The sequence below is a fragment of the Cylas formicarius genome, unplaced genomic scaffold (assembly GCF_029955315.1).
Source record: "Cylas formicarius isolate icCylForm1 unplaced genomic scaffold, icCylForm1.1 PGA_scaffold_3__17_contigs__length_32017465, whole genome shotgun sequence".
NCBI lineage: Eukaryota > Metazoa > Arthropoda > Insecta > Coleoptera > Brentidae > Cylas > Cylas formicarius.
In genome coordinates this window covers 3,255,977-3,274,210 of record NW_026844326.1, presented here as the reverse complement: position 1 = coordinate 3,274,210, position 18,234 = coordinate 3,255,977, and the positions used below count along the sequence as shown (strand labels likewise).

Sequence of the window (18,234 nt, the reverse complement as noted above, 5' to 3'; positions counted from 1 at the left end):
AGAAGATTAGTTAAAACTTAGTTAAAGTCTGTTAAGTAGTTTGCACGATTAGCTCAGACAATATAACTTGTTGGTAATTAATATGATAAAAAAAATTGGTTGAAGGGATTTTATAATTTAATATAATTATAAATATTATAAAATAAAAGTTTTTTGTATCGATGATTATTTTTATAGGAATGGTTATAGTTTGAAATTCTGGGACTCGTTTATTAAGCATTCGCTCCGCTACGCTTCGCTCGCGCCAAATAAACTAAAAAGTTTACCAAACGTGTTTCATAATTTTTTTTACGACAGAATCGACAAACGTCAAAATTCAAGTGATCAGAGAAAACTAAACTGACTTTGTAAAATGATACTTTCCTCACACTATATCGGCGTATAATTGGGTATTTTGGAGAAAGGAGTAGAAAAAAAGGATTAAGAGAAAAACAAGAACTGTGGTTGCAAATCAGGAGAAAGAATTAAACAAGCTGCCTTATTTTGAATATAAATTTTATATTAAAAGTAACCGGACAAAAAAAAGGTTTTTCTACTTTCGTCTGTAAAATGCCTAATTACTAGGGTGCTTCATTTTTAGGCGGTATTTTTTTTTCTCTGTGCTACCTGAAAATCTGATACTTTATAGAAAATAAAAATATATGCCGCCGGGTAAAGGCTTTAAGTGCAATAGCGATCTAGCGTGCGGGAAGTGTCACTTTACCACATCAGTTTCGTTTCCCATGGATCCGAGCCACTTCGGACATTTCCGGGATTTTACCGCACGGATTTAGAAGTAATCGGAGATATTTCCCACGCTTTGAATTTTGACGTTTGTCAATTCTGACGGTCATGTCAGTGAATGTATTCGTGTTGTTTTGCGAAAATGGACCCAAAAACTAACGGTCGTAGAAAAAGTATAGTATGCAACACGTTCGGTAAACTTTTTAACTCACTCGTTTATTAAACAAATAAACTCGTGAGTCAAATGTCGTTTACCGCACGTGTTGCATAATATACTATTGCCGCACTTGTTGCATAATATGTTATGTGCTGCAAATTATATGAACAGATCATGTGGAAAAAATCATAATACATAATATATTATACATTCCCACCCCTACAAATTTTTGTCAGTACAAAATTTATAATTAGCGACTTCAATATTGTCATGAAATGATTGGAAATCTGAAAAATGATAGGCCTTTTTTGAATAAAATTATTTTGAACCTTCACCACCGGTAGGAATGCACCGCTGATAGGCATTTACACTTGGTTCAAAACACAGTAGAAATACAATAACGAATGGCACCAGAATATTTCAGTTTTTGAATATTCACTGCTTTGTTAATATGAAAGATGAATCGTTCACAGTATGCATATGAAAAATAAGCTGTGACTATGTATATAGTTGGCAAAATATATACTGTGTGACTTAGGTGAGATGAAGGTGATCTGTGTGTGGTCTCTTACGTGTGTAAGGTCGTAACACGATATGTTATTTTATTTAATCTAATATAAATGATTTACGTCCTGCGCGGTGGCGTTTTTCGTCTCGACATGTCAGTCATTTCATTCGAACCTCTGCGTTTACCCGGTCTTGGGCTACAGAAGCCCCAAATTACATACTTTTCGTTTATACTTAGTTGTACAAAAGTAAGAGATCTTCAAGTTGATTTTTCTTTGACATAAAAATCAACATTCTTTCATTTACTGTCAAAATTAAGGCTTACTAGATGATAGTGTAGAATTACATCTGTTTTTGATTAAAAAAAAATCTGGGATAATAACTTTACCGTTAAAAATAGGTATAGGGAAAGTTATAGCAAATACGAACAGTAGTAGCACTATGCAGATTTGGAATTTGTATCCAAAAATAAGTGGGGCTCTGATTTTAAAAAAAGAACTTTTTGATTTTGAAAATAACTTATTGGTTATCAAATTTTGGAAACCGCTTTCAAAGGTATTATTTTCCTGATTAAGTTTATTACAGAAGCGTTTATCACAAATCAAAAATGGATAAAAGGCACACAGTTAAAAAGAGTGTAACCGGCAGTAGTGTGACCCAAGTTCCAGAATTTCAAACTTCTAAGTTTTTCCTAGCCCCAAAAACTTCTAGCTACCTGCTACGGTTTCTCACCCATGTATATGCTTGACATGCTTTTCAAACACGAAATCCGCACCTAGGTATTCTTTTCGCTTTTGTATGTTGGTTGTCAGAAAGCGAAAAGTCTCGCATTAAAAAAAAAAATACCTCCCTGCTTAATGACCCCTCATTGCAAATTTACATTTTATTACTCTCCAGCATTAAAAAACTAGTTACATATTTATTTAAGTATTGTTTGCATTAAAATTGATAGGATTCTTTAATGAATTAACATTTTAAACAGATCTCTAATATATTTACTGGGGTATTAATTTTATTATCACTATCATGATCATAGTAAAGCTAAAGCACAGTCGAAAGAAGATTAGTTAAAACTTAGTTAAAATCGGTTAAGTAGTTTGCACGATTAGCTCAGACAATATAACTTGTTGTTAGTTTATTATTTAGATTTGGGTAAATTTATCGAAATTTAGCAAGAATTTACGCGAGATTAAAGTTTAGGCTTCCCTGTGGTTATTTTCAAAAATCCAAGTGTAACTTATAGACTGAAAATAATTGGAAGCATTACTCCTCGCTGCCATGCACACCGCTGATAATGCAATTATTTTTAGATGGCTCTTATACAGACAAAATCTGGTTTCATCTGACCAAAGAAATCTTTCCAAGTCTTTATCAGCTCAATCGATGTGTTCCATAGCAAAATTTAACCTTGCACTACGATGCTCTGATTCAGATTAGATTAAACTAGGCGTCCACGAACAGTATCAGTTGAAATCTACCCACACTGTAGTGCCTGTTAGAAATTGTTTAAATCAACGTCTTCCGTTTCGGATTGGTTGGTGCGGGACCAACTCCTGACACTCCTGGACTTTTTTTATGGGGCTGCATAAAAAACGAAGTGTATAAAAATAGGTTTAATAGCGTTCAAGACTTAAAAATGAAAATTCGGCAAGAGGTTGAAAGACTTAATGCAACAGACGCGGTTAGAATTGCTACTGGGAAAATTGAAACCTACTTCTTCTTTTACCAAGGAAGGAAGTTATGTAGAAAATGTTTTGTAATTAGCAATAAGTTCTATTTACTTGCATTTTGTTATTTTTTTATTTAATAATGTTTTGAAAAAAAAACTTAGAATAGGATATTATTTAGGAATAGTTAAATTAAAAATAACATACACTAGCAGAAAATTGGTTATAACTTCTAAACTACCAATTTTTGTAATACAACCTATATATTTGAAATGGTATAGAATTACATCCCATACCCAATAAAAATATAGATCGTTCCATTTATAAAATATATATGTTTTTTTTTTATTTATGACCACTCAAAGCATTAGCTATTATATAACCACTTCCTCCATCCATCCATAATAAAAATTCCCAATTTCAGTTTTCAAGTTTAAAAAAATACATTTTTCCAAAGGCCTGTTTCTTCGCACTAAAATAAGCAAATAAAGCAAATAATTAGATTTTTTTAAATTATTCCATTAAAAAAAATAGAGTAGGTTACTGTCCTGCCACAACGGAAAATAACATTTACTTAGGGTGAAACATTTTTTTTATAATATTCCTTGGTGCCTGTATGTTTGAGTTTTTTCCACATCTGCAATTTCGGCGTTTTTATCAATGTGCATATTTGGAGTTTTTGCTGTTTTTCCTCGTGCTATTGTTACTTTGGCGCAGTTATCCAAACCAAATTGTATCCGTATATCGTGACTAAATGCTTTCACAGTCACAAAAAGCTCTTTTAGTTTTTTGTCGCTTTTTGCATATAATCTTAGGTCGTCAATATAAAAAAGGTGGTGTGGTAGTAAGTCTCCTTGAAATATGCCCCTCCTGATATCGATGGTCCCTGCATTTATGGTTGTTCCTTCCGCCTTGATTGTTAGGTGCGGTTTCCATCTTGTAATTGCAATTTGCAGCATCTTTGTTTTATATAGTTGGAGAGCATTTAGAAGCCATGAGTGTGGCATACTATCTAGCCAGCCCATGCTCAAGTTTTTCTTCTTTTGGCTTCGCGTCTTCTGTTGTAATGTTATTCAAGACGAGATGTTGCCTACACCCGTAGCTTCTTTTACACATCCTTTCTGTCCATTTGGAAACATTCCACTTATTTCTAGGTGCACATACAGACGGCTACTTATTATAGCTGTAAGATTTTTGTACATGCTTGTCAGACAAGTGATTGGGCGATAATTTTAGCGGTAGTGTTTTTCCTTCAGTTATCCATTGTTTCGTTTTGTATTGTATTGCTTAGCAAGAGGTGTGAGAGTTTTTAGCCAGAAAATTTGTATACCATTGTGCCGAGTTGCTTTGCAGTTGGCACTTTTTAAGTGATTCCTCGATTTTATTTACTGTGATATCTGTTCACTGCAAGTTTCTGACGTTCCTGCACCGTCTTTCCTGTCTTGCTATCCACAATGCTTCCACCCACAGAACGTTTGTATCTTCTTTTTTGTCGGCGTGGCTTCGATGTTTATATTATTCTATTTCAGTGTTCTATAGAAGCTTTGGCTTTTTCAGAGAATTTTTTGTTATCGATAAAAGACTTGTATTTTTCATCGTATCTCGTATCGTATCGTATTCTTTGAGCATACGCTTGGATTCTCTGTTTAATGTTTTCGATAACTTTATCTTCGTCTCCCAAATAATAATAATAATAATAATAATAATAATAATAATAATAATAATAATAATAATAATAATAATAATAATGATAATAATAATAATTTTTAGTGAGAATTGAGATATATATATATAATACATAATATACTGAATAAGTCAGCTGTTATATACTTTTTTGATGATAATACAATTTATAACAAGAGAACTTGAGAAATAAATATAAACAAAGGAAAAAGAAAGTAAGTAATTTTAGAAATAATTCTATAATTAATTAAAAGTTAGACGAAAAACCAATCAGCACTTTATTTATGTAATAACACGTCTTTAATATTCTTTTGAAACAGTTTTAAGGATGCTATGCTGATTAAAAGTTTTGCCGCATTATACGTAAACTCCCACCCGTAAAGAGCAGTTCTGTATTGAGGCATAGTTAGCTCCCTTACATTTACATTGTGGGTTTCACAGCCAAAAACTATCCTAAATCTTTAAATCTTTAAATGTCTTTTAAATGGGGAAAGCTAGAAACCCTTAAGATCTTTTATATTACGACAGCGCGTAGGTATTCAAAAAAATTGCCTATTCTCAACTATTCTCAATTAAGCCATACAGTTGTTGTTTTCTATTTTTTTGGTACCCTTGGTAAGATAGAGAGTGGACAACATGTCGTCAACCTCACTGCCATGCAAAGCTGCTGAATAACTTGCGTGTAGTTGTTTATTACTCTTCTTCTGACATTTGAATATTCTTTTTTATTTTAGGAGTTGCAGAAGTCAGGTTCAGTGGAGAGTAGTTCTTGTCAGCTGCCACTATCGCTTTAATCTGATATTATTCAATTATGGAATCTCACCTTTTTTCGCATGTATAAAAGCACTCTTGTTGCATCAGGGTTTTCGGTGGTCTGTGGTGTTCATATTCGATGGTCTTGAGAGGTTATAATGTGGGACTCTCAGCCTGGTATCTCGCGCGCTTATGTCCGAACCTCATGATGCAGATTAAATAAAGAACTTGTAGTGGAGTTCTCTTTTATTACAAAAAGCCTCCAACACGACATGGTCGCAGCTTTTAATGCGAAAAAAGTCGATACAGTTGTGAAGGGGATGTAAGCAGATGGTGGACCAGGAAAATGCCGACGTTTTTCGACCAGGCACCAGGTGCTGGTGATCAAACAGGCGCTGGAGGTGGTCAAGCTGGGACCGGTAGCCAAGGAGGTAACATTGTACAAAGGGGTGGCGCCAACCGCGGTGCAGGTACTTCGACAATGTCAAACCAAGGTGTGCACGTGCAAGCTCCTGAAAAATTCAATTTCCGGGAACCGGGAGATTGGACAACATGGAAAAGAAGATTTGAAAGGTATTTAGCGGTAACTGGGCTTAACACCAAGCCAGACAAAGGTAAAATCGACATATTGATTTATATCATGGGGCCAGAAAGCGAAAACATTATTTTGCAGTTCCCAAATCCAGCAAATACATTTCAAGAAACACTGGTTGGGTTCGATCATTACTTTTTTCCTAAGAAAAATGTAGTTTTTGAAAGGGCTCGTTTCAACAGGAGAAGGCAGCAGCCCAGGGAACCAGTGGAATCTTTCATTACAGATTTGCATGTTTTATCGGAACACTGTGAATTTGTTTGTACTTGTGGCTCTACGACCATGAAAAGCGATTTTATAAGAGATCGAATTGTTGATGGTATTCTAGATCAGAATCTCAGCGACAGATTGCAGCTAAAATCAGATTTAAGGAGGCCAAGCAGGCGGAAATGTTTTCACGACAAAGTAACATTCTAAGGAATGACGAAGGCATGGGGAAAGAGGTCTGTGCCTTGGACAAGAGAAAATATCGAAGCAGCAAAGGCAGCAGCGGAAAGACAGCCGGACGGGCACAGAACAAAGAAGTCACAGGATGTTATTTCTGTGGCAAGGAATCACACTCACGGGAAAAATGTCCAGCTCGGAAGGCAACTTGTTCACATTGTAAGAATATTGAAAACTGGGCAAAGGTTTGCAAAAACAAAAGCGTCAGGGCAGTGGAGAAAGAATCTGAGGAATCAAATTCCGAAGAAGAAAACAACAACAAAGATGGATTTATAGGATTAATGGTAGAATCTAATCAAAATTCAGACTCAATGTCACAATGGTTTTGTAGCCTAGAAATTGAAGGGTTTTCAAATAAAATTAAGTTTTTGGTAGACTCGGGAGCCGATGTGACTTGCGTGGCAGTAAATCTGATTCCAGAAAATCTTTTAAAAAAATTAAAAGCTCTGGAGGATGTCATATCGGGTCCAGATGGTCGACCTTTACATGTAATCGGCACTTTAAAGTTGGAAATCACTTATCGAGATAATAAATCTCAACTTCAAGTATATGTTTTAAAAAATTTACAAACTCCTATTTTAGGCAGATCAGGAATAGTCGATCTAGAGATCTTAAAATTCACAGGGCAAGTGAGTCTTCAAGAGATATTACCAGATGAGAAAACAAAAATAGATGTAATCTCTGAATTTCCTAACTTGCTTAACGGTCTGGAGGAATTCAAGGGAGAAATTGAAATTCAAATTAAGGAGGGAGCAAAACCGTTTGTTCAGGCAGCTCCTAGGGGAGTACCTTTACCACTTTGACCTAAATTAAAATCCGAACTTAAATGACTTCAGTCTTTGGGCATAATTGTATCAGTTGACGAACCAACTGCACGGGTTTAGCCCATTGTTGTAGTCCCCAAAGGGAAGGGGGTTCGCTTGTGTTGCGATTATAGAAGACTAAATGAGAGCGTTTTGAGATCGCATTTTCCAATCGATAAAGTCGAGACTACTTTACCTAAATTGGCGGGATCACGCTATTTTTCTAAATTAGATGCAAATAATGGGTTTTATCAAATCAAAATTAAAAGAGAGTGCCAAGTTTTAACAACTTTTATTACACCTTTTGGCAAATTCAAATATACTCGTTTACCTTTTGTAATTAGTTGCGCTCCTGAATACTTTAGCTTGAAAATTAACAAAATTTTATCGGGAATAAAAGGCGTTGTTCAGCATATCGATGATATTTTGATTTATGCGAGTACAATGGCAGAACACGATAAGATATTGAGACAGATCTTGACAAAGCTTGCTAGCGAGGGAGTTACGTTGAATAAAAGTAAATGTTTCTTTGGGGTTTCAAGAATAAATTTTTTGGGTCACTGGATTTCTGAAAAAGGAATAGAAATTGAACATTCTAGAGTGGAAGCTATTTCAAAATTTCCTGAATCGACTTGCAAACGTGAATTACAACAATGGCTGGGGATGGTCAATTTCGCAGGTAGATTCATTGCAAATAAATCGGAAATTTTAGCTCCTTTAAATGAATTACTAAAAAATAACATAATCTTCACTTGGAAATCAATGCAAAAAGAGGCTTTTCAGAAAATAAGATCTCTACTGAAACAGGCACCTTGTTTAGTTTTTTACGATCCAAATAAAAAGATAATAGTCAGTTCAGATTCAAGATCATATGGCTTAGGTGCAGTACTTTTTCAGACTGACGACTCGGGAAATAAAGATATTGTGGCATATGCATCCAGAACTCTTACGCAGAGTGAGGAACGCTATGCGCAAATTGAAAAAGAATGCTTGGGATTAACTTGGGCATGTGAGAAATTTATGGAGTATATTTTGGGACTTCCAAAAATATATTTAGAAACAGAGCACAAACCGTTAATTCAGATTTTGTCTACAAAAAATTTAGACGATCTAACCCCCCGATTACAGCGTTTCAGGATTCGATTAATGCGATATACTTATAGTGTTATCTATACACCGAGTAAAGATTTGACTGTGCCTGATGCGTTAAGTCGCAATCCTCTGAAGTATACCGAACCAGATGAGTTGCGAAGTGAAGTCGAGACACATGTTTCTATGATAATAAAAAATTTACTAATTAAAGACAAATTTTTAAAACTTATCGCGGAGGAACAAAGGAAAGATCCAGTTTGTAAAAAATTGATCGAGTACTCCTCTACGAGTTGGCCTGAAAAACATCAACTTTCACCCGATTTGACTTTTTATTATCAATTTAGAAATGAGATTTCCATGAATGAAATTTCTTACTCAAGGGTACACGTATAATCATTCCACCCACACTGCAAAAACAAGTTTTGGATTTTATTCATTTAGGCCATCAGGGCATAACGAAATGCAGAGAGAGAGAGCAAAAGTGAGTGTTTGGTAGGTAGACCTTTCTACACAAATCGAAATTTTAGTAAAAAATTGTCCAAATTGCATTGAAGAGAGAATTAATATTAAAGAACCGTTTCAAAAAGATACAAATGTCGCGACTCGACCCTGGCAAAAAATTTGTGTTGATCTGTATAAATGTCACGAAGTTTGGTATTTAATAACAACAGATTATTATTCTTGCTTTTTTGAAATTAATACTCTTGGACAAAATATGACTTCACGAATAATAATTAGCAAAATGAAAGAGGTTTTTGCTCGCTATGGGATTGCTGAAGAGGTGCGAAGTGACAATGGTCCTCAATTTTCGGACGAATTTAAAGAGTTTGCCAATAAATATAATTTTAAACATATCACTTCGAGCCCTCGGTACCCACAATCCAATGGAAAAGTCGAGTCTACTGTCAAAATTGCAAGCCTTGCTTTCATACAGATGTACTCCTCTTGGAAATGTTTTACACCGATAGAACTTCTAATGTCAAGAAAGTTGCGCTCAACTTTACCGATGTTGCCAAGCAAATATGAAAAATTAATTGACACCCGATCATCCATTGAATTGGGGTAGGAAAGAAAGAGAAAAGAAAAATAAAATTATGATAAGAGACATAGAGTTAAGGAATTATCTGAACTCATTCCTGGTGATGGTGTCTGGATTACGGATCTAAAAAAATATGGGAAAATAATTAAAAAATTGGATGAACCGAGATTTTATTTGATCCAAACAGATCAAGGCGAATTTAGGCGAAATCGATGGCACCAGTCTCAAAACTTTAATAAAAAACCGGTCCAGGTACCAATGCCAGAAACATGTAAAAGTGATGCGGAAGTTTGTTTCATCGCAGCCCGAAAATGAAGCTAGTGCGGTGTCGGAAAGTAAAACAGAACAAAGTGCGTCCATAGAACAGTCCGTAGTAAATAGACGTTCATTGCTCCCAACAGAAAAAGCCCGCATGGCTAAAAGACTTTGTAATGTAATGTTATTTTATTTAAAAGGGGAGTTGCATCAGGGTTTTCGGTGGTCTGTGGTGTTCATATTCGATGGTCTTGAGAGGTTAGAATGTGGGACTCTCGGCCTGGTATCTCGCGCGCTTATGTCCGAACCTCATGACGCAGAATAAATAAAGGACTTGTAGTGGAGTTCTGTTTTATTACAAAAAGCCTCCAACACGACAACTCTATTCCAAATTGCATTTGGAGGTCCTTTGTGAATTTGGCCACTCCTCTGCTCCCCGTTCGAGTTCCATCCTGCTCCACGGCCAGAATCTTGTTTGCACTATTTTGCTAAACTTTTTCATAATATAGTAAAATGTCAAATAAACAACACCATAGATAAACAAGAATATTGGAAAGTAAATCTCGATATTAAACGTGCATGTAAAGAAGATAAAAATAATTATATGCAGCGAAGTGGAATCTCACGCCAGATCAAACCAACCGAAAGATATCTTCCGCAAAATAAAATATATAACCAGAGATTTCAAACCCAGAACGTGGTCATTAGAGCACTCAAACGGAAACCTTATAACCAACATCAAAGATATAACAGAGACATGGAGAGCCTACTGCGAAAACCTCTATGGGGATGAACGATACGTAGAGTCTTAACAAACGGAAGGATGGGAAGAAGAAATAGAAGCAGCCATTCCCAAATTAAAAAATAACAAAGCTCCAGGCCCTGACAGACTAACAGCAGAGATACTTAGAGCAACGGGCGAAATGAGAATAAACCTATTTCTTCACCTATGCAATCAAATATGGAAAACTGGACAATGGCCAAAAGACTGGATAAAAAATGAAATAACGATTCACAAAAAAGAAAAAAGGTAATGTCAAGATTTTTAACATATACAGCGAATACATTATTAGGAAATCGCTCGATGGTTGGATGGGAGGAGTCGCAATTAATGGCAGAAAAATTAACAATCTCCGATTTGCTGATGACACCGTCTTACTGGCAAACACTGCAGATGAATTGTTGGATCTCATTCATAGGATTGAAAAAGAGAGCGTGTATCTAGGTCTGGAACTCAACACTTCCAAAACAAAAATAATGATAATTGACCGAGCTAATAATAATAGATCGGATACGCAACAGATGTACAGGTTCGAGGTTGTTGATCAATACTTGTATTTGGGATCAATGTATTGTTGGAGGAAATTACTAAATATTTCATGGACACAACACTGGACTAATGACTCCATATTATATATTTACAACTAAAAGTCAAACAAAGATTATCTAGCCTGATACAATTGCGTGTCCTAAAATATTTTGGACATGTAATGAGAAGAGGTGTAGAGTGCTTAGAGAAAATAGTCATTCAGGGGAAAATCGAAGGAAAAAGAAACAGTGACCGCTCACCGACAAGATGGATCGACCAATTAACAAAACCTACGGGGATGACCATGCATACTCTCATCACCAAAGCCCAGGACCGTGAAGAGACTCTAGTGAACGACGTCGCATTAGCCGCTACATCCTTACAAGAGGATACAGACTGAAGAGAGAGAGAGTTGACTCCATACATTAATCTAGAATCTTATTACTTCTTCTGGGGACGGTCTGATATCTTTTCCATTTTTTTTGGCATTTAAATTTCTGTAGAATGCGTGTGGAGTTTTCCTGAAGAATGTATTTCATTTATGTCTTTTACACCGTTCATTATATCGCCGAACCTTGCACCCTAGAATCGCAATTTTTTGCTTGACTTTATTATTATTATTAATATGTTATATTATTTGCATTTTTACGCGTTTATCGTTGTGTGTTCTTTTGTTCAAAGAAGTCATAATTTTGAACTTTTTTTTTTATAGTTTTTAATGCATATTACCCACAATGACCCGCAAACCTCTCTCGGACGCTCCTCCACCACCGTTCCTCCGTTCTCCCGTTCTCCCGCAATCAATGGAAAGACCGCGTCGTCGCATAGGCCAGCTTCTCCCGTGAAATTCATCTCGATCCCGAGGTGTGTCGAATTTCCGGCAAACTTGCGTGGGCAATTTCGCGTTGTGTAACAAACCTTACCTTTCTTTGGATACTATATAAAACGGATTCCGTGGTAGTTTCTAGTGTTAAGGCGGCGATTTGCTTGGGAAAAACAGCGCGGGGAGGAAATGGAGCACTCGGTGAAGGTCATACGAGATGTAGGGTGCAAATCATTGCGAAAAATGCTAGTGAGGTACGTTTCGTTGTTAGGAAAGTGGATTGACGACGTGTCGTTTAGAGACAGCGAATTGGAAACTAATCGACGGACAGTGGACCGAATATTTCGCATATCATCTTTTGAAACTATATAAAATTTGTCAGGATTGTAAAAAATGACTCTCGGGTTAATGCAAAATGAAATAATAATAATTATAATAATAACAGGACTTTCAGGACTTACCAAAGTTTACAGGCGAAATCTAGTTAGTGATTACACCGGCCAATAATTTTTAAAGTTTTGAAAGTTGATTTCTATCTGACATTTGATTCTGTATAATTTAGCCCCCCTAAATTTACATCTGATAAGCATTTTCCCTATCACATAAGGTTTGTTACAAACATTAAAAGAATAAATGAAAATTTTTATTAGCACAAGAACAAAAACCGAATTAATAAATCTAAACAAATAAAACAAAGTCGCAGACAATAGTTAAGTCCATTTATTTTTGGAAGATCTCTCCCCCTTGACCGAAAAACTTCGTTTAGTGGATTTTCTTGCATATTGCAGCGTCCACTACAACCAATACCTCACTTGGGAAGTGAATCTCTCCGACGAACGTGTTGGTTGATACAGGAACGAAACTAGGACCTTATTGTAAGTTTTTACTGAATTGTGTTCCTTATAGTTGTGACTGCTGTTAGTTAAGAAGTGAAAATTTTAAATTGTTGGTGAAAATTTCATGAAGAAATTTAGAAATAGATTATCGGATATTACTTTTTCCCTATCACGTAAGGTTTGTTACAAACATTAAAAGAATAAATGAAAATTTCAGTTGATTTAAGCATTACTTTTATTAGCACAAGAACATCATTGCAATGTTTAGTCAACTTGATATCTGCGTTCCATTTTTCACGACACAAGATATTTGTTGTTTCCGAGAAAACCTCTTATAACATCTATAAATAAAACTCATACACCATTTCCAGATTCGATAATGGTATTCACAAAATCTTCAATTAATGGCCTTGTTTGAGGGCCTACAAAAATTCGTTCCATTAATTTTGCATCTGAGAGAGCGAGAAATTTTGCACGTAGGTATTTAAAACATACTCCAACTTTATTTAAAATTAACACACCTTACAAACAAAATTTTCCGCTCAAGGTTTGTCTTGGTCATCAATTTTTGACTTTAAAATAAGCGTGGAGCTATATGGCCACTTAGAGTCATGTGGGGCAAGAGTGCGCATTTTTTTTTTGTATGGTCATAAAATTGTAATAATTGTACAAAATAAATTGAAATAAAAGTATTTATTTAAAGGATTTATTGATTTAACAATTACGTAACATGAAATTCAATTTACTTAATTGTAATTAAAGAAATAAAATAAAATAAATGTGAGTCAGAATGCGCACACTTACCCCAATATTGGGGTAAACGTGCGCAGCACTGCGGGTAAGTGTGCGCATTTGTAATAATTTAAACCATAACTTGTTACATATAGTTACACCATATTTAATGTTATAAATATTATTTTTATCAATACTTATCATTTTTTACTTCATTTTTTATATTTATATATTAAATATATAATTTTTGACAAATACTGTTTAACTTGATTTTTATCGAGAATAAGGCTTAGAGTAGTTAACAGTTTTGATTAGAGATAAATTTAAATGAGATCGTTGTTAACGAATATGATAAAATCTTAATTATTAGAACATATATCACATATGAAAGCACCAGTTTCATAATGAGTGCACTGTTCATGCCACCAGCTATGACATAAGCTACATTTAATCCAATCCTCTGTAGGTGGATCAACGTATTTTTCACCACACAATGCACAGTAATCATCATTTTCCTTAAAATCATTAATATTTTCTTGACTAGCCTTAACTTTAACAGCCTTATCTTTGGTAGTAGTATTCTTCTTTGTTTTTTTTTTAGAATTTTCAGTTTTATTTGCACAAGCATTTTCTTGTTTCAATTCTAAACGTCGTTTCTTTTTAGCTATTTTTTCTTCTTCTTCCTGACTTTTTTTTTACAATTCTAATTTGAAAGGGCTATCGGTAGCGACAATAGATTTTTTACCTTTTGTACGTCTTGTTTGTTCTTTCGCTTTCAGAAACGGTTGGATTGATGACAAAGGTGTATATCAATTAGAACATGTATCTGCAGCTGGTTGAGGACCTGATGATGGAGTCACTACAACTAAAGCTAAATCTGTTACAGTGCTCACGTGTGATGAAGTTGGTAGTGGATACAATGTTGAAGACGTACTCGGTTGAAGTTCTGATACAGTTAAAGCATTAGAAGTACTTGGCAAAGACTCTGATGTAGAAAATGCAGTAGATCTAGTAGCTGTGATATTCTGTGAGCTACTTTTCTCAGATGATGTAGATGGAAGATTTATGTCAGTAACAGAAGCTGCTGCGAAATCTTCTTCTGAAAAAATTTCTATATCGATAGGCCATATCCCAGAAGTAGCATTATTAGCAGTTGCGACTTTTTTTAAAGCTTCATTAATTAGTTGAGCCACTTCTGTCTGCCCAATGACCCGTCCTGGGTTACTACTTAACCATTTGTCACACTCGTAAGCAAATTTCGTTTTCAATGGTCCAAAAAAATCAACGATCTAGAGGTTGCATTTTGTGGCTACTGTGTGGTGGAAGAGTAAGTAAATGAATACCATTTTCGCGACAAACGTTGACAGCAGCTAAAGAAAGATCACTACTGTGGTTATCTAATATCAATAACACTGGATTCTCTTTAGTGGGTTGCACTTTGTCTTTAAAGTGATGAAGGCTTAAACTTATACTTGTCTTGAAGACTCTGCAAGTTGTAAAACTGGCCTGGAAACGATTAAACCCCATTGCTCTAGCTATGCTAGTTGACGTGGGTTGTCGTAAATTCAAGTCAGGGTGCCTTTTTAAAAATCCATACACCCAATCACGTCCAGCCATTTTCGACTTTTGATTAAACCGATGAGGAATATGATTTATTTCAGCATACTAGTAGATCAATGTTCTTAGAGTTGTCATATTGAGACCATAATAGAGATCATCACATCTTTTTAAATAATTATATATTTCATTTTCTTGCTCACTTGTGAAAGTTGAAGTAAATCTTTCTAATTTTAGAGCAGTTGAATCAGATTTTAATCGCTTCCTAGTACTCTCTTTCATTCCAACCTATTCAGCTGCTTTTCTTTTACTTAAACCTTCGGCAATCAATCGCTCAGCAGCATGAAATTGATCACGGGTAACAACGGACCTGTGTGGAGCCTTCCGCTTGTAATTTCGAGGCATTGGAGTTTTTTTTTAAGAAATATATAAGTATAACCTGAAACAAATAACAACGAGTGTCAATACACAAAGAACTCACTATCAGGGTAAAAGTACGCATTAAAATATGCGGACTCTTACCCCACAACCGTATGCGTACACTTAACCCTAATCGCCTTTACAGATTTAGTTTAAAATTACACATTTTTGCGTCATTCTACCAAGTTTTGATGTATAGCTGATAAAATTAGATATATAAACGAGCATAATTGGACATAATTAATACTAATTACCGCTACATAAATATAAAAGTATTTGAATTCTAAATTGGAAAAAATCGTAAGAATAATAACCAAAATTTTTACTTACCAATATTACTAAAACTACGTAACTTTGCCAGACAAGACTCTAGTCTTTTGTCCAACGTCGTAGTGACTACTGAAGGCAGTTGATTCCCCTACTCTACTGTCAACGGTTTTATAAATAATAAGCTTGCGCACACTTACCCGCTGCGCACACTTGCCCCACATGACTCTATGATGAATATGTTAATAGAAGATAGTAATACGAGACATACGCTTATTCGGCTGCTTTAATAATATAAATACGCGCGCTAATCGTAGGATGAGACAGTCTTGAAGTCGCTTTGAAGTAGTAATTATTGTCTTACTTGTATTTTAAATAAAAAATGGTTTTTTAAAAATACGAGTTTCACATTTCGAAATAAAATTGGCGCAGTCGGTAGGATTGTTTTCAGCGTGTTTTTGGAAAACTCTCCGTTACAAGTAGTGTACCGGATCGCCGTCGCAAATCGATAGTGATTTGTGCGCTGGATTACCCTTGGGATTGTTAATGCATTGGATCGACGGTACGACACGCTTCCATTTCAACGGTTAAGAAAGGGACTCCAGATCTACTACGCGGAGCAGTTGGGACTCCTGGCACCATTGACTATATCGGTAGGCCGTTCGAGAGTCAGCGGGACGAATTGGTGTAATCCAGCGTCCACTACAACCAATACCCCACTTGGGAAGTGAATCTCTCCGACGAACGTGTTGGTTGATACAGGAACGAAACTAGGACCTTATTGTAAGTTTTTACTGAATTGTGTTCCTTAGAGTTGTGACTGCTGTTAGTTAAGAAGTGAAAATTTTAAATTGTTGGTGAAAATTTCATGAAGAAATTTAGAAATAGATTATCGGATATTACTTATCCTCGAAGAAATAATTCAACAAATAATCAACTGCGAGATATAGACGAACTTTACTCTAATATTTCTCTATTATATTGTATAGACGAAAATAATTCTACTTTTGTAAATACTAGTCTAGAAGTCGAAACTGCTAGTGCAATGGCCGACGCTTTGAGATCAACCGTTAGTTTGCTAAAAACCTTTGATGGTACCCCTTCTCGTTTGGATTCTTTTATTAAACAAATCGACAATTTTCACGAAAGATATTTTAACAACGATGTATTGCAACAGGAATATATTATTTTGGCAATTAAATCAAAAATACTAGGAACAGCCGAAGATTTTTTTATTAAATCGACCAGACCTTACAAGTTTAGTCGAGATAAGATTAGCTTTAACACAAAAATTCACTGATCTAATCTCTGCAAATCTTCAGCAACAATTAATATTTTTATCCAAGAAAAATGAATCTACTCAAGATTATATCCAAAAACTCAAAGCCTTAGTCACCAAAATTAATACAAAAATATGTTCCGAAATTCACAATGCCAAAGCGAGAGCAATATTAATTTCTCAAAACGAATTAACAGCAATACAACATCTTTTGGCGAATTTTTCTAATGAGTTGAGAATGTTACTTATAGTTCAAAATCCTCAAAATCTAGATAATGCTATTGACATTAATACAAATTATGAAATCCTAACAAGTCAAAGTCAGTTTAAAAATAATTATCTACAAAATAATAACCTAATGCGGCACAATATACAGAAACCAATCAATCATATCTGGTCAAACACCCAAAGAGTATTCAACAACCCACCAATTCAACCCTATAGACAATCGAATTTACCTTTCAATCCCCCTCATCAAATGTCACACCAAAATCAATTCTTCAAACCACAAAATCAATTTTTCAAACCTCAGAATCAATTCTTTAAGCCACAAAACCAATTTTTCAGGCAACCCGTTCAACAACCCCACACCTCTAATCAAAACAACCCCCAGAACTCAAAAAATCAATACCCTCAACCAATGTCAGGTGTAAGTATACAACTTAAAAAGCCATTTTCTCAAATTAGATGACAATATAATCATTTCCAACCAACAGGTAAACCAAACTTTACATTCTAAGAACTAACGTAGAAAACAGCGACATTAACTCTGAAACTAACGAACCCGAAGTTGATTTAAGTCCCCAACGAATACGAATATTGTAAATGTAAATACGACCCAAACTACGAAAATGTTGAACCGTTCGAAGAGGAAAATAGCATCGTTGATCAATTAGAAAATTTTCAGTCAGTAGCTTCGGACTAAGCAAACCCTGTTTAACCCTAAATAGTTTCCAAATAAATCAGTTACCCTACATCGAAATCCCTAACTATCAAAGCCGTTTACTAATCGATACAGGTTCTCATGCATCTCTTCTTAGACCCTCTTTAGCAGAAATTTATTTTCCCGAATTAATTAAACTTTACGTAAATATCTTTCAAACAGGTTCAAACAAAGCCACGCATAAAGCAACTATCCCATTATTTAAAGAATACGAAGTTAAAAAACCAATATACAGAAATTCCCTTTCAATACAGACAAAATTTCGACTGCTACGCAGTAGAAATTCCCCCAAAAACTATACAGAAAGCAACACTAAGGACTAACCTTCCTAATAATACGACATGGATAATGCC

The 18,234-nt window shown here is 35.1% G+C and overlaps 2 protein-coding genes across 3 annotated transcripts in view; one reads left to right on the top strand and one right to left on the bottom strand.

Moving 5' to 3' along the window:
- LOC132698999 (mucin-2-like) overlaps positions 1 to 18,234 on the bottom strand; it is a 475,159-nt gene that overhangs the window by 365,899 nt on the left and 91,026 nt on the right. The window lies entirely within an intron of this gene.
- LOC132699002 (uncharacterized) overlaps positions 11,899 to 18,234 on the top strand; it is a 110,530-nt gene continuing 104,194 nt past the window's right edge. Inside the window, exon 1 of one of the 2 annotated variants that reach the window (XM_060665385.1) lies at positions 11,899 to 12,101. The gene's annotated coding sequence lies outside the window, so the exon portion shown is untranslated. Of the gene's footprint in view, positions 12,102 to 16,376; positions 16,443 to 18,234 lie in introns of those variants that run through there. The other variant, XM_060665386.1, reaches the window with a different exon arrangement.